Consider the following 17,677-nt stretch of genomic DNA (forward strand, 5'->3'; position numbering starts at 1 on the left):
TAATACACTGGAACCGCTGTCATAAGATAAACTGTGCTTCTCTTACTACTTTATTTTACTGCCTTAAAAATCCTTCCAGCCAAGACCTGGACCCATCCAATCCCCATGAATTTATAGCAAAATAATTAGATCACAGACATAATACATCTGAGCGCTATGTGAATTTAATAGTAGATTACAGCTTTTATGCTAAATTTGCTTACATTTCACACACACACACACACAAAAAAAAAAAAAAAAAAAGTGAGAGGGATGTTTCTAGCCTGTTAAATTCAGATTCCTATTTTTTGAAGTCATATATCTTACAATACCACATTCCAGTGTGAATCTGTTCCTATAAATTGCTTGTGGCTCACAGCAGGCAATACCTGCTTATAGAAATTTTGTGCACTCACATATAAAGGGGCATAAAACTCCTGTTTCAGTGCTTTGGTAGTTCATTTTCTGCAAGGATAACATTTCAAGCATTATGCATCATTCGGATCCAAATTCAACCAGTTTATGCAGGTTATATCATAGCTAATGGATATTACTAACTTACAGATAGCACCAGTATATTACTACCAGGTGGTTCTAATTCAAGTTTCTGTAAGATTATGTATATGTATTTAGGAAGGAAAATGAGGGACAGATACCACATCACAGGTTTTCAGAAGCTGTTTTTCTTGTTCATAGTTCAGCAGCAGCTATTCCAGCAATTCTAGCAATGTGGTACTTTTATATTAAAGAAACAAATTTTCTTTCCTATAATTCACAAAGCCCCAGAAATACCCATAAATATGTGAATACAAAACTGAAATAAATTAAACAAGAGAAAATAGAAAGCTCAGCCTTCTCTGGCTCTCTGGCTGTAAATGCTGTATACTTGTACAGTCATGTTACAGAAGAATTTTAGGGCAAGAACTTTTTTTCTAGCCATGCTGTACTCCTTCTCACACTACATGCTTTTCATACTGTGAGGATGGAGGCAGGAAACACTCCCTCTTCTCTCAAACAGAATATCCAAAGACAAGTTTAGCCTGTGCAGGAGACACAAAGAAAGTGAATGCAGTTCTGATAATATATCTCAGAGATAAACAGTAAAATTTAAGTTTCTTTCTAGCTCAACTACTACCTTTTTAAGTTAATTAAATGTACTAATCCATTAATTCAATTTCATTTAATTAAATGCATTCATTAATACATTTAAAGTAATAAATTCAAATCAAATACATTGTGGGTAACTGCAAGTAGATGCTTACTTGCAACTCAGAAGAGTTTCAGCAACCCTAGCCAGACAAAAGAACAGTAAAGCAAGCTGGAACCAGATGGAAGTTTTATCACCAGGTCTCTCACAAGAAAAGGATGAGTTTTATGCAAGCTGAGCAACTGGGAGGAACAGAAACTCACTAACCACTTCATTACTGTATGGTATGGACAAAGGGAGAAAGGAAAAGGACTCTAGAAACCACAAGCTACACTAACACACAGCAAGAGTAAACAAAAATTAAAAAATTTTAAAAGTAAAAAAAATAATAATAATACACCTCTCAGCATGTATGAACAGCATGTACAGACATCTTAGAAAAGCCTTCAAAAACCAGTTCTTTTCCACAGATTTTGCAGGAATTAGATTGCTCCCTTTTGCTCATCCTGCAGTAATGGCCTCCAAACAAGCTCCATCTCTCATCTTCAGATCCTGCCTGCAGGAGCATGCTGGTATAGGCAATACCTGAACTCAATGCCTATGCAGCACTGAAACAATGCAACATATTCAGAAGTCTTGAAGCAGACAAAGGACTGGCCCTTTCTCCTTAATATTGTTATACCAAGAACTGGCACTTGACATAGGGCATTGGACCAACACCAGCTGAATGTTAAACACAAAACTTTCAGGCTATTTTCCTCCATGTCTGCACAATGTCTATAGGCAAATCTCTCTCAACAGTGAAATGGTACAGTCAGCATTCTTCAGAACTGATCAGGAATAGCCACTCTGACCACTTTTTAAACTATTGCTACACATTGGAATTGGCAAGTTAGACGTATTATACAGTTTTTCTAGCATGGCTTTTTACATTAGACTTCTGACAAGTTAAATTTTACAAGTTTCTAAAAGACATGAGGATTTAAAAAGAAAAATGCAGAATTAGAAAATTCAATATATTATTCTATTTCTATATGTAAGGGGTTTTGTGCACTCTTTCCCTCATCTACTTTTCTGGACCATGTTTGACAAGAAGAAACGTAAGGTTTATTAGGTAAGTGTATTATCATTTACCAAAGTACTATTTAGTTTATCCATAAGGTACATTTGAGAAGGAAAAAATAATTCAAGATCATCTTTATTGGTTGAGCCAACAAAAGATATCTACTGCTAAAGAGAAAAGCTAAGCATGGAAGGCCTGTAAAAGCTACATTAGTTCCATGCAGATTCATTAGAGATTGTTCACTCCAAGCACTAAATTCATCTATTTAGGATGCCAATATTTCTAGATTTAAAAACAAAACAAAAATTTCAGTCTACCTCTGAATTATAAACTGAGTTTTATTTTATTAGGCTAAAACAAGCTGCCGTATAAGACACAGAATTTCCATGCAGTGCCAATATTGGCAACAATGCTTTCAAATAATTATCTATATTGACTCTCTGTCAGCTTAACAGCAATTTCAGTGCATGACAAAGTGAACTTAAGTCAGTGTAAGTATGGAAACAGTATGGTTAAAAGATGCTAGTTTCAGTTTACACGCAGTGCCTGCTATTGGAGACACTGCTCATGTAACTTTCTTTGGGAAATCTATTCCACTTTCTCTGCCTGCTTTGCTACACTTCTGGCACTGCAAAACGGATAAAATTTGATAGAATTATACAAACTGCACTGGACAATGTACACCTTGTGCATAAGCATGAACCAGAAATAAAAGTACTTAGCTAATTACAGACTACATTACATCACACTATTGCATTAGAATAGCATTACGAATTCAAATAAATACCTTGTTCTGCATTATTACTGCACACTTTAAAATATTTAGCAATAATTATTTCATCTTCAATCATATCAGTACTGCTACAAATATCAAGTTTGTCTACTGTACTGTTAGTGGGACATCTTTACAACTTATTTGAAGAATAGAACATTACTGCAAGTAATGCAGCTAGAAGAGGGAACTGCTGTTTTCTTTTTAATAAGAAAATCTTCCCATGGTTGTGCATTGCTAGTAAACATTCATAAAAATCCTGAAATTATATCAGCAGCTGCATGGCCATAAAACTGGAATTTGTGAACACCCCTAGGATGTCACTCAGTGCCTTTTTTCTGTGATGGCTTGATTTCATAAGCCAAACTTCTCAAATTCATATAAGCCATTTGAGAGGAGAATTGCTAGAAAAAGGAATACATAAAAAAAACTGCATCATCTAACAAGTACATTTTAAAGGGGGAAGAATAGCTGTAAGGGGCATAGAGAAGGAAAATGGCTCCCTAAAACCAGAACTTAGCAGTCAGACATTACTTGTGTTCAAGTTGAATATTAGGAAAAACTCTTTCTCAGAAAGAGCAGTGAGGCAGTGGCACAGGCTGCTCAGGGAGGTGATGGAGTCACCATCCCTGGAGGTGTTCAAGAAGCATGTGGATGTGGCACTGAGAGGCGTGGTTAGTGTGAAATAGGTAGCTGGTTGGTAGTTGGACTGGATGATCTTAGAGATCTTTTCTAACCTTAATGATTCTATGTTTCTATATGGGGTGGCTAAAATAAATAAATAAATAAATCTAGTTTAATTTTCAGAAGATGTCTATGTTCTCAATTGCCAGCACTGGCAACAGCACAGGTGAAATACACAAGTTAGAAGGGCTAGAGGCAGTTAGAGGCACCAAGGGGCCACATCAGCCTGGATTAACAGTGTTCCACGCTGTTCCAGTAAAAAATGCCTGTGTCTTTACTATGTACGAGTTAAATTTCATGTGTTTCACAAATTAGCTGTGCTTTTTTTAAAAAAAAAAGAAATCTCTCCTAAAATTACATTGATACAATTTGAAAACTCATTTAAATCTTGTTTATAAAATATAGTTACTACTGTGATTAATTCTGTGTTCCTGTCAAATCCACAAATAAAAGTTATACCTTCTTATGTTATCACTTTAAGACAAACCCCGTATTCTAAACAGCTTTAGAAATGTGTGCATCACTCAGATACTCGATTAGATTAGAGCAATAGCTCAAAGATAACCTCATTAAACACCAAAATGAAACTGGAGGCTCCAGACCTTCAATGCAGAAGTTGAAGCATTTGTCATCCTGTTTCATCACCAGATCCAGTAACACAGACTGTTTGCTATGCAACAGACCAGGTCCTTCTAATTTGTATTCTCATAAAGTGAGACTCAGTTTCAACTAACAAACTGATTATCAAGTAGCTTCAACTTTTTTTTTTTTATTATTTTTTTTGTTAATGTCACCACTCATTTCTGCAGTGGTATGAATTTTAAGATCCGCAAGAGGCAGTTACCCATCAGCTGTCATTGACTAACACAATTAAAAATAAAAAATAAAAATCAATCCTTAAACTCACAGCGACATTCTGCCAAAAACCTGCTAATGTCTGTTGCTTATGGTGACAGCAAAAGAATATTCTGTCACAAAAGCTAGTTCTCCAGGGCTGCTCGAAGAGATGCAATATTTGTGATACCCATGAAGGTAGCTTTCAAAAGATGAATAAAGTTTTTATGATGCTTCAGATCTCACCCATCACACAATGGTCATGACTGCCTCATCAGTGGGCAGAGTGCTTGTGAATGGCAGCACCCATATCACCAGCCAACCCAGCAGGTCCAGAACAGGATCACAAAGATAAGAATGAAAGTAGTTATACTAGTACAGTGTCAGCCAAAATTAGATCAAAACCCCGCATTTTGGGGAGTTTATTTTTCCTCCCCAGCCCCTGCTCTGTTAAAAAACCCTTAGTTCCCCAGCATTTTTGGGATCCTCTCAAGACCCAGATCCCAACCGTTAGTTTCCTTCCCCTTACAGCCAGTCCATCATTGTGGTCACACAGAGCAGCCTCCCCAACACATTGCTAGGGATATTCACTGAGCTGGGATTTTCTGTCTGGCAACTAGAAATCAGTCTGAGGAGACAGATGGAGAGATCCCAAGGGATAACACAGACCTTTCTTTAAAAAAAGTAATTTTGTAGGAAAACAAAAAATAGTAATCACTGCTTGAAAATAAAAGTCTAAGCAGTGGAGAAAAATTGGAAGGAGAAACAGAGGAAGTTTAGCAGCCAAAGGGAAAAAAAACGAGGTGAGTGAAATGAACCAGAAGAGGGCAGAAGCAACAGGCAGTGCAAGAAAACGACACAGAGGGGACAGCCCATAGCGATTCACAGATCCATTGACACACCCTTGCTCTTCTTGCCTTTCTAACAATACCAACATCGCCTGCTCCTTTTTCAGTTGATACTCTTATTGGAAAACTATATGCCTTTTCTTAGAGCCCAAGAGATAGCCAATACTATCAACACAGCATAAAACACATGCTGATCTACGAGAAGAAAGGGGAAAAAAATCTTACACATAGCTGTACAGTACTCACAGGTACAGTGAGCAATAGCAGTTCAGTAGACAGTCTTTGCCCCAGTATTCTGATGAATTTAAAAATGACAGAGCTTTGCAGAGGGACTGAGCACTGACAAAGGCCACGTGTGGGGTGGGATCCTTGCAGCCCAGCCTTGTGTCCAAGCACTCTGCAAAGATCTGAGCGTGTACTGCATGACATTCATAGGCTTCATTTTACTAACTTTTATTGCTGTGTGGTACATACAAGTCAGTAGTTACACATTATTTATAAAATCTATCAAAAAGTGAATATGTCTGACTGCAAAGCATAGAAAAATGCATTGCATAGCCTTTTTCAGATCACATACTTCAGTGCATAAGCCTTGGCTGCAAGATGAAATAGCACCCAGATACCCAGTCCATTGCATTTTTTCTTTATATTCCCTCACTAATCTATTAGGAAGCCCTACAGAATGGAAAGATATCTGTCTCCTGGTTACAACTGAGTCAACAAAGGCCTCAGTATCAACAGACTCCTCCAGGCATAAAATGGACCTTCTCACAACTGCCATCCTTCACAAAACACAATATAAAATTAAGCTTCAGAAGTTTTTATTATTTTAGCCAGCAAGGCTGTTAGTGACCCTTATACAAATGCTTTCTAAATATCTCTGACATTTTCCTGAAAGATAAAATAAAATACAGACCAAAGAATTTAAAGCAGCATATACTTTCAGAGACCTGGTAATACTGACCCAGAATGATGCTCTACACCTCATTAAACAAAAATTAATTTTGAAAAATCTTACTCAGCCATTAAACTTGAATGCAATAAAAAGATGTCAGTCCACTACACTGAAAAGTTATTACTAAGAAAAACAAGTGACCAGAAGATTATTTTTAACATTTATTTTTAACTTATTTACTAGAAAACTCAGCCTCAGTTCAAGTCATTGCTTTTCCTTCATTTTAGGCTACATAATTATGTTTATTTCACAAAACTAAACACTTTAGAGAAGGGCAGAACACGCCTTGCTTTAAAGGGAAACACTTCAACGGCAACATTTCTTGAATAGTCTTCAAACTCCTATTCTTCCCAGAAGTGACACAACTGTTAACTTACTCATCGTAATAACGTGGTAAAAAGGCATCCACCCTCCTTGTAAGGGAGCCACAGAAAAAGTCAATTGTCAAGTTTCTCTACCGGGAATCAGTGATGTATACTAAACCACAGCTATAACCGCAAGTAAAGCTGTGATTATTATTCTGCATTACCAGTGAACTGATACTTCATTTCATATAAAATGTCATCACATTAAAAAACCTCTTGCTTGTAATCTGGCCATGTGTCTTACCTTCTACCGTGATCTTTACCAAGATGCAAGTTTGATGCAAGAGACAGTATAGTTTAGGATGCTTTGTCATTCTTCATGATGCTGTAAACCATCTTGTGTTGGGAACTAAAAAAATGCAGGTGTAAAACCATGACTTGAGTGAACAAAAATGTTGTAATTGATGACTGGGCAGAATTGCATGCAATGGAGCAGCAGAAGACAATGGACTTAAATAACCATGTGAAAACATTTGGCTAGAATGAGAATATATTTTCAGTCAATAGAAGAATAAGGAAGGTAAAGGTTGGAGTTGGGTGAAAATTCATATGTGATCTAAAAGTTTGTGAAAAGTGGCTTTGAAAACATGGTAATAGGAGAGTATTGCAAGTTTAGCTCTTTAATCCTAGATAAACTGGGAAGAGAGCACAGATTTGAGTAGTGTTTGTTAAATAATTAAGACAGAAGATCATCACATCACATTATCATTGTAGCCATCTGGAAATGTATTTTTGTATCTACAAACTGCAGGAAAAATGTCAATTTGTACATGGATGTAAGCAAAAACAGAAGTGAGACAGTAATAAAGCAACTTCAAATAGTTGTGGTTTTGGGGGGGTTCTGTTTGTTGTTTTTTTTTTTTTTTTTTTTTTTTAGTTTAATATCTAACTGAAAACTATAGAATTTATATAAAGTAAAATCTAAAAGTTAATAAATAAACATCTACTGTTTTGTAAATCACTGTACAGAAGTGCTTGATAGTACTTGAAATTATCTTCCCTAAGGACTAATGTTTCGAAAAGCATTATGTTAAATCACAAATATGAAGGACAAAACTGTACTGTTAAAACAGAACTATCAGAGGATATTCTGCACATTAAAACTAGGCAAACTTCCAAAATACAGATTGTGTTCAAGTAGTTACTACTTAGAAGTACTGCTGGAGAAGCACTGGAATGTCATGAAACGACTGCTTCAGCCAAATAATTCAGGCAAATTTATTCTTCTGCTGGGTTTGGTCCTGCATTTTTTTGGTACAATTTCATAAAGCAATGGCTTTTAAAAATTTCAGCAAATTCATGGCGGCCATAGCTTTGACAACTGAGATTCAGTGGAAGGAAAGCACCTGCTGAATCCACTCACTACTGCACACAGGCATTTGCAAATGCATTTCAGATTCCCACCTCCTTCTAAGTCCTTCTAGCCAACTATTTCTCCCCATTAATAACCAACAGTGTCTCTCCTTACATCAACACCTTTAGAAACACTAAGGTTTATCACACTGATACAAAGGAAATGGGAAAGTCATACCTCTGATTCCACATCACTGTTAAGGAACACTTCTGTTCCCATCTCCTTATTTATATGTAGTTTTTTTTAAATCAAGACAAGCCCTCAAAACATCTATTCATCTCACCACGTTTCTGGTTACAACTTCAGTTCTTGGATAGGTAATAGAGATAGTACCCTGAGGAGAACATTTGAGTGAACTAAACCATGTAGTGTCTCTGCAACAATTACAGAAAAAGCCTATGGTAAGCAGGCAACTATCCCGCTTTTCTTGTTTACCACTGCAAAGATAATGATTTAAGTTTTTTTCTGCTTCTGTAAAAGTTTTCCCACACATTTATGTCAATGTCTTATGCAAATTAAATAAGTTTAATGTTTATTCCAATCCTATGATTAACATAGAAGCAATACTGTTTAAACCGAATCATCTATTTTATTTTTCCATACTATATTTCTTTAGTCAGAGGATAGTGAGGGCACAGCACAGACTGCCAGGAGGAGTAATGGATGCCCCATCCCTAGAGATGCTCAAGGCCGGGTTGGATGGGGCCTGGACAGCTGAGCTGGTGGGTGGCAGCCCTGCCCACAGCAGACGTTAGAGTTGGATGGAGTAAAGGTCCTTTCCAACCCAAGCCATTCCGTGATTCACTAATTCCCATGATACTCTTCCACACCAGATTTTGTATTTAGATCTCTGGTTCAAATGAGAACTGCAGCGGGAAAAACAAAAATCTCTTATATCACACCCAGTTGTGCTAATATTCAGAATATTTGAAGACATCACGCAAACCTCTTTTTTTAATTAGTAACATTAAATATGTGACTAACAATTCTATCTTTTGAAGATATCTATTAGAAGCATATAAACCCTCATAAAACTACCAGAAACCAAGAACAACCAATTTGAAAGGAAAATATTGGCTCTAGTTGTATTTTCCCAAACTATCGTCTATCTTTTGTTAATTTTTCACTATGTCTCCCAAGATCAGAGATATATCTTCTACCTCCTGAGAAGAATCAATTTCATAATTTTTTTCCTAAAATAAATGAGGTGAAATTAACAGTAATTAATTCCTATAAGATTTTGACTGTAGAATGGTCTTTTAAGATCAACCAAAGTAAAAGATGAAAGGTAAAGTTCAAAATTAATACGATGTTTACACTGAAAATCCCACATAAAACTGTCTCATAGATGCTAGGAACATCTCTGAGCACACCTGAGCTTCCTAGCAATGCAATCTTGTTTACTTTTGCTAGGTAGGGCAAGATAGAAAAAGAAATCCTTCTAAGGAGAGAAAAAAAGTAGTTTATTTTCTTCCTCCAACACAATTTTAAAAAATTTAAGTCACATTTTGTTTAAAAGTAGTAAAAATTGATACAACAGAAATTACATACTAGCTAGTGAATGCACCTGATGAAGCTGTCGAAGAACAAATACGGATAAGTTAAATAACCTCGGGTTATCTGAGGAACATTTCCTGACATATTTGTTCCAATACACAGAAGCCACTCGGGAGTCTCCTTCAGAACACAAACCGTGCTGCTCTGTGCATTTATATCTTTGAATATATATATATATGAATTACACATATACAACAGCTTTTCTGAGTATCCTTCTTCAAAAGTGCCTTTTTAAAGTTCATTTATATTTCCAAAGTTTTACCTAATTGTTAACAGTGACTTTTTTTAGTCATTTGTATTTAAAAGCATTCAGAAAATAAGAAAAAAAAATCCATTCCACAAAGTTATTTCACAAAGTAACAACGTTGTGAAAATCCAATTTGTCTGGTGACATCTTCCCCAATGGTTTCTCAGCAGCTGACAGTTTCCATCAGTCAAGGACCAAATTACATAAAGCGTCACTGATGTCTTCATCATATCCAAAATCACTTTAGACTTCTGTAGCTTTGGATACATCGTTTTTCATTTATCACTTTGGAATCTTATAAGCATACAGTAAGTATGCACAGACTGCATATTTTGAAAAACTCTTAGCCTCTTTCTTTTGAGGAATCTAAGATTCAAAGAGTTAAAGACTTTGTCAAAAGTCACCTTGAGCTCACAAACAGAAGCGATAGGATGCTTCCATATTCTGTATGATTTTCTAAAAATAAAAGCTTTTTCCTGCTTTCTTAGACAGTTTTGTGGCATATAAGTTTTTCCTAGCACTCATGCAGGTGCCTAAATGGGATGGTTCCCATATATCCCTATGTTTTATGACACACAGTTCACCCACAGGTTTGAAAAACTAGTTTAAAAACCTTTGAAAGCTCTGTCCCCACTGCAACAGTTCTCCAGTACACTGTCAGGCAAGGCTGGATGACCTTCAGTCTGGAACACCCTTAGCTACTGTTGCTTAAGGCCACCATGATCTGCTTCCAGAAGCCATAAGGTATAACCAGGACCCCTCTTTGTTATGTTCATTAAAACAATGCACCTCCTATAACACAGACCTTCCACTTCACTCTTCCTCTCACCCTCCACTGCAGTCCAGCTTCTTTCTTCCCTGCCCTCCATACACCACAGAGGCAATGCAACATCCTGCTTCCCCTAAGCCATCCAGAGCCAAACCACTCCTGAGCTGGCTGCTGGCTAACCCAGGCTATAATACACACCATCATCATAATCTCATACAAGCTGTGCCAGGATCCCTCTCACTCCTCAGCAGCAGGGAGAATAGCACATATTTGAGTTCACTCCTGTATTTTACCTGGAGCTGCAGAACCACCAACTAATGCACAAACAAGCCAGACCAACCACTTTTCCTCGATTTCTTAGGCATTCATCAAAGATTTGGCATGCTACATTGGATGCAAGTGGTCACTGATAAAGGTGAGTTAAAACACAAAATAAAAGACTCTGCATGACTGTAAGTAATGCTGAGTACTCCAGCAAAAATAAAAAAGAATAAATTTACTCCCCTTAGAAATCAAGACATATTGATATTTCTGTCCTTCAACTTTATGAACCACTGCAAGCCTCAGCACCTCTCCTTTCTGACCCAGCCAAAACCTTTTTTGTTGAATATTCACAAGAGGATACTCATTAAGGAAAAAAAAAGAAAAAAGAAAAAGAAAATGCTCAAATATCTTTCTTGTATTTGTTTTTATTTCTTTCCTCAGAACTCCAGTGGTACTAAGTATGCTTTCTTATTTCCTTCTACTCCTTACCACTTCTACTCCTTCTGCTCTTCTGTAAGCCTGTTGCAGTTATATTTTTTCTCCCTTCTTTACCAGCTCTCTGCTTTGATGATGTTTGCACATTACTTTACAAAGATGTAATGTTAAAGTTGTTTACAGAACAGTTCCTGCATAAAGCTCTAGAAGGAATACCAAGTCAAGGAAAATGACTGTGAAAACAAGCAAATAATTTGCAAATACCCTGTCAAAGACACAAGGAAATAAAAAAAGTACAATCAAATATCTCAGGAATAAAGTCCAGCTAAAACCTGCCCTTTGGTTGAAGGTGTGGTGTTAAGGAATGATTCAGACAGAGCAGAAAAGTGCCAGTTTACACAGTGGTGTAATAAGACGCAAGCATCGTAGGCATGCCCCCTATTTGCTATGAGAATGGTCTATGGAATGGAATTGTTGGAACTCAAAATAAGAAGTCTAGAAAGAAAATGTCAAGGATGCAAGATATTTCCACCAAGAGCCTTGTGTAATAATGAGATGCGAAGTTTGACCTAGAAAGGGACTGAGAGGAAAATGGACTGGACACAACAGAGAAAACAAAGACACTTGCTGATATTGTGTGTATTTGGACAGGGAAAAAAAATTAGAAATTTAAATCAGTGTTATGAGATGCATAACTCAAAGACAGACATGATTTGAATGCCATTCAACTTCTCAATGAATAATAACATAAGTTACCTAGTATGGTGCACTTGTTACACTCTACCTGAGCATGCTTCACCATTGAGAGAGGATGTGATTGGCATACTACTCCCAAAAGTATTATTTGAAAGCAAAAACTTCCCCACATCCTTTCTCTTACCAAGCCAATTCTCTCCTCAGTTACACTTCCATGAGGTAGTAACAGAATGACCTCATGAAGAGCCTGCATTGCTGAAGTGATACACACCTTGACACATTCTATTTCTTAAATTGTTAACATAAGATGTCATTTTATCATTTACTTGTTTAGTCACTACAGCCTTATCAAGCTCAACAACTAACCAGTATGACTTGGGATAAACACATTTTCTGCATGGAAAATCCAGTGTGGACTTCACAGTCCTTTTCTCTTTAAAGATACGAACCTTCCACTGTAACAAATATACAATAAGATACGAAAGCATATTGAAACAGGGTTCTCACTGTGCAAAAATCTTTGCATACCTTCAGTGCTCCATAAATAACTCAAGCAGAGGTCATCTCAGCAGGTTAATCATGAGTCATATTGCCACAATACATAGTTTGTACAACTAGGCTGTGTTATCTAGTCCACTGATAAACATGGTTTTCAATTTCCAGGGCTGTCAATCTTACATGTTTTCCAGCAGTGGTTTCCAACATATTCTAGAAAAATGTAACCTGAAGGTGAGTGAAAAGTAAGTTCAGCCACTTTCAATGCTGTCATGCAGAAGGGCTTCCAGAGAAAATGGATTATGCAAAAAATTCTCATGTGCAGTGAAATAATGTAACAGAAACCACAAACAAAAAGAAAGAAAAAAAACACTGAATCGGTATCAGCAGAGATACAACGGTCAAACGGTCTCAAATGCTTTCAAAACAGTGCCCTTTTCTACAAATTGTCTTGATATTTTCAACAACCAAGATAAAGGAAAGCAACCCATGAGGCTTCAGGCAATTGAAAGATTTATGGCATACTTAAAAGTCACATCTCAATTGCAAAAAGAAGCGTGACTGGTGGAGGTACAGTTATGCCAGCACAGAAAAGACAGCCCTTACTGTTCATTACATTTTTGTTAAGGATGAAAATTAAACAGATTAAAATTACACATCAAAGACTATTTCATTTCACATCAGGTATTAGAAACAACTCCTAGCCACCATTAATTCTGGAGACTTGACAGCAGATTTTAGTGGGAAGAGGCTCATTCTCTGTGGCAAGAAGCAAAGAGTCTTTCCATTGGACACAATGACCTCATTCATCCCTGTCTGATCCTCCTTCACCTACTATGCAGAGAGTACGGCCCAATTCATCAGCAACAAAGCTGTTCACAGCTCAGCAGTCTGTAATTACGTTACACATCAGGCACAGAGCTTCTGAAAGAGAATGAAGCTCCTTCATCCCACCCAGAAATTTCTGTTGTTGTTTTGAAGCAATCCACATTACCTGTAACATAAGAAACATCCAACAACTACAACCACAAACTAGCCTTTCATTTTTATGCTTCATTTGTTGCAATGCGCCAAGCATGGTCACAAAGGGAAACCTCCCATTACCACACACACAGCACCACAAGCAAGATACAAGAAGAGGTAGAAGGGACATGAGGAAAGACTTCCCCTTACTTGGATGAGCTCAAAGAATTAGATGATTTGGGAAACATCTGAGTTAAGTAATACTTCTAATTGGTGATGGCCTACATTATACTCCTCTTTCTTTTTTGGTCTTATACTCTGATTCTCATCCATTTGCTCAAAATCACACCCTTGGTATCCTCTTTTCCTGCACATTACTTCATTTTTATTTCAAGTATCCTCGGAAAATTTCCTGGAGGAAGTACAGATACTGCTGTAGCAAATTTCTCTTTACTACTGGCATGGATCCATTCACCTCAAGTCCAAACCACAGACTGAAAAGGAGAGACATTGATTCTTTCATTCCCAGCAGCTGCTTCCTTCTAAGATCCTAAAATCCAGTTTTGTTAATTTTTAATAACTTTCTTCAGTACTTTCTCATGCTTGTGTCTCATCATTTAATACCTTCAATTAAATCTTATCATTATCCAGTAAACTTCTCCCTTGACCTTCTCTCTTTACCAGATGCATCAGTTTTGGCTGTTTCAACTGCTACCATTTTGCAACTCTATCACTTTTACTTTTGCCCCATTGACTGTCATAATAGAACTCCAACATTTTGTCTCTCATATTAATTTGTGTTCACAGAAGTATCTCTGAGTTTAGCACTCTCTTCTCACTCTTTATACCCTCTCTAATCTTTTCCATTTTATCTTACTCATCTCTTCCCTCAAATTCCACCACCTCTACCCAGAAGCAAGTTCCACTAGTGCTTATATACCAGTATGAGGGTTTTTTTTTTTCTATTAACTCTCTTTTTGACAGGCAGTACTGATTGTATAGGGAATGCAGTTAGAAAAGTGAGATTTTTGATGAGGCACTGAACCCTCAATGAAACATCTTGAACATATTAAACTAATCGAATGATAATTTATCAAGTGCCAACATAAGCATTCATTTTACAGTGAGGAAAAGTCCCTATGTTCAGCTTAAGACCTCAAATTACATAACAGCTCAGTATTTTTAAAAGCAGTTCTACCAAGAGTTCTATTCTGGGACTGCACCCTGTAACCTTACTATTTACGAAAGAGTGCATCAGAATTGTCACAGTAGACCAGACTGGATGTTTTGCCCACAAGGAATTATCATACTCATTCAGACTAAATATCCAGTCTGACCCACTGGCTTGCCTCCGGAAGCAGTCAAGAGCAGCAGTGAAAAACAGAGCAATTATGCAGAAATATGCTCCTCTGCCCCCAAAACACGTACTGCACAGCTTTTTACAATTTTCAGATGATTAACTACCCGGCCTAGAGCTAGCACCTTTGCATGCTTTTTTTTTTTCCTCCCTTTTTCAACTTTGTTCAGCAGCTCATTATACCCATGCAGTATGTACACCTTCCTGTTGCAAGGAAACCCAGAAATAACCTGCACACTGTGATTGCAAAGAAAAATTTCTTCCCTTGCTTTGAAAGGACTCCTTGCCTTTTTCAGCTGATAACTCTTCTGATACAAAAATAAGGCACAAGGAGTCTTCATTTCCCACCCACACACCTTACAGCTCTTAAAATTTTATAGATATGTACCATTATTACCATCTGGCCAAAACCTCACTTTCCACTGGGAGGTTCTCACCTAGTCTCCCAGTCGTTCTTGCACTGAAGCTGTTCCATGCCTCTGTCACCTCTCTTCATTCTTTATGTCCTTTTTTTCTGAATCCTTTCCTATTTTACTCCCCTCTTACTGAGATGTGAGACTAAAATGGTGCACTGTATTTCAGAGCTAAACACACCATATATTTAGAATAGCCTGATGATATTTTGATCACTAGCCTTTCAGAGCTACTTCTGACAACTTATGTTTTCTTTGTGACTGATGATTCTTTCATTAAAATACTGTTTCTAATCACAAGATCTCATTCTTGATGTGCAAAGGTCAGCACAAAACATTTTATCATTATTGCTCTGAATTAAGTCTCCCATTTTAATGGCCACTCAATTCTACAAGTTTCTTTTGTAGTTTTTTATTCCATTCACTTATTACCTTTTTTGTCTTGAATAAGGTAACATCTGAAACAAATGTCATCATCATCCTTCAACTTCTGTTGAAGCCACTTAGGAATGTAACAATCCTCCCAGGCACCCACAGAGATTTCTGTGGAAATTCACTGGTGTCACCAAGTACTGTGAGAAATAACCATGTTTTGTCCTGTGTCTTGATTCCAATCATTAAACCAATTATTTACAAAGTTGTCAGCCCTACCCTCTAACCTGTGCCTGTCTTATTGCTTCAAAGATTTATAGTAAGGACTTTGAATGACTTTTCAAAACAACAATACATCACAATCTTTTTCATCTGCATTCTTGTTAAGTCCTCCAGAAGACCACAGCATTTTAGTAAGGCTTCAAATAATGAAAACAACGGTTGAAAAGGATTTTTGGGAGCCATCCAGTTCAACGTACTACTAAAAGTCACAGTAGATCATATAAGCTATGGCTTTGTCCAGCTGATACTTGAAAACCTCCATGAGGAGCGACCCAAAACCCATCCCATGTAGCTCATAAGGAAATGGATTTTCCCTAAACGTCCAGTGTTCTAATCTGTAACCTAAGCATGCTAACTCTCCCCTCCCACTGCTACATAGTTTGCTACTACTAAGAACATAAGTTCTATCATCTTTGTGGGCACCCTTTCAAGTAACTGAAGGCTAATATCAGCCTGTCTCTTCATCACGCTCCTGTTCACAGAAATCAATGCTTTTGATGTATCATTATCATGTTTATCCAAAGTCCTTCCTAACACATCCACTAAATCATTACCTGAGTTAATCCACTCAATTTAAACAAAAGACTTACCAGTTTAGAAGTTCCTAGATTCCAAATAAATGCTTTCTAAAATGTGACATCAAATTAGGCATCTTCACATCCTCAGCTGCTGAGATGCTTTAAAGCTAGAGGCTGCACATCACACTCTAGCTGGTCTATTTCATTTTTCAGTTCCTTAAAAACTTGGCGAGTTATACGAGAACACACAATTGTTCCCACTTCTCCTACAAATGTTTTCAGTTGAGAGCAGCAGCCTCAACTGAAACCATCCCATAACAAGAGTTCCAAAACAGGAACTATCCCACACAGCTCAGTGGAGAGCACATGCATACACACAATAATTATGTAGTTTTCTGACATGGCTTTTTACTGTACCATTCATTTCCTGCTGTCTCTATGTGTAGGACCCACAAACTCTTAACTGGCTTCCTTCTACTGAATTACTTTGGAAAAAAAAGCACTTATTAATTCAATGTTTACCTTTACAAGGCAGTTTTTGTTTTGTTTCCTGTTCTTTTCGTTCTTTTTTCCCTTTTTTCCCACCTATTTTCCTCCTTTGAACACAGCCTTACCTTTAATAAAGATGTCCTCTTGCTTTTAATAGTCTCTTTTACCTTGTCATTTAGCTATACAGGCTCCTTTTTCCTACGTCTTTTTTAAGCCAATGGTAAACATTTGTGTGTAGCCTCCAAAATAGCATCTTGAAATACTGTCTCTGCCACCTACAAATGTTTTAGTCTTACAGTTACTCTTTCATTTTTTTTCTTTAAATAAACATTCTTATTTTCAGCTTCTCTTTTCAAAGATGAGCATAATTAAACGGAGGAAGAGAATGAAGGAGAACTGCAGGTTCTGTTTGTCTTGAATTCCTCCCATTTCTATTTTTCCTACTTCCTTCCCTTAGTTTAGATATAGAGAAAGTCTACCTTTTCTACAAAGCTGTCTCTCAGTTTTTTTCCAGATAGCATCTTACAATCTAATCTCTCCATGATATCAGCATCTACTCACTGAACCAAATGCAGTCTCTCACCTACCTTTCAGTCACCATCCCTCTTCAGTCATCTACCGTCTCTATTTTGTGTTTGTGCAGCACCTAGCAGAGGAGTCCTGGGTCTACTTCATAGACTCCTAGGAAATTATTAAAAAAAAAGAAATATTAAGTATTGAAGAGACAGCTCATCAGCAATTCTCAGACATTTAAAGCAGTAATAAAACACCTGCCTTTCAAGACAAAAGTTAGAAATGAAGCACTGAACTGCAGTGGTG

At 37.1% G+C, this 17,677-nt stretch overlaps 1 protein-coding gene across 7 annotated transcripts in view; it reads right to left on the minus strand.

Moving 5' to 3' along the window:
- SEMA5A (semaphorin 5A) overlaps positions 1-17,677 on the minus strand; it is a 315,938-nt gene that overhangs the window by 221,076 nt on the left and 77,185 nt on the right. For 6 of the 7 annotated variants that reach the window (XM_042809111.1, XM_042809110.1, XM_042809113.1 and 3 more), the window contains one exon: positions 17,446-17,539. The exons of the other annotated variant lie outside the window; for it this stretch is intronic. The gene's annotated coding sequence lies outside the window, so the exon portion shown is untranslated. The remainder of the gene's footprint in view (positions 1-17,445; positions 17,540-17,677) is intronic. 7 annotated transcript variants of the gene reach the window in all.

This window comes from Centrocercus urophasianus, unplaced genomic scaffold, assembly GCF_019232065.1.
Source record: "Centrocercus urophasianus isolate 14NV4802_14NV808 unplaced genomic scaffold, USGS_Curo_1.0 seq_11, whole genome shotgun sequence".
NCBI classification, from domain to species: domain Eukaryota; kingdom Metazoa; phylum Chordata; class Aves; order Galliformes; family Phasianidae; genus Centrocercus; species Centrocercus urophasianus.